Source organism: Sinocyclocheilus anshuiensis, unplaced genomic scaffold (genome assembly GCF_001515605.1).
Source record: "Sinocyclocheilus anshuiensis isolate Anshui unplaced genomic scaffold, SAMN03320099.WGS_v1.1 scaffold659, whole genome shotgun sequence".
Classification (NCBI taxonomy): Eukaryota; Metazoa; Chordata; class Actinopteri; order Cypriniformes; family Cyprinidae; genus Sinocyclocheilus; species Sinocyclocheilus anshuiensis.
The window spans coordinates 890817-891102 of record NW_015549698.1 but is presented as its reverse complement, the minus strand read 5'-3'; positions in this window follow the sequence as shown (position 1 = coordinate 891102).

Sequence of the window (286 nt, the reverse complement as noted above, 5' to 3'; positions counted from 1 at the left end):
CACACATATATACAGTATATATGTGTGTGTGTGTGTGTTTATGTATATGTATAATTTTGCAAGTGTGCGAACCTGCAACCTCATGGCCAAAAGTATTCTGCCTTAGTCAGCTACATTAACTGGCTTTTTGGCTTCGCTTGCTTTTGAAAGAGTCATTTATATTATCATGTTCATATATATTATGAAGGCCTGATCGAGTGCTGATGGGTTGGCGATGGGGATAAGTGTCCCGTCAACAATGCCAATTACTCACGGGACACCCGCAATGGCATGGAAGCCTTGATGT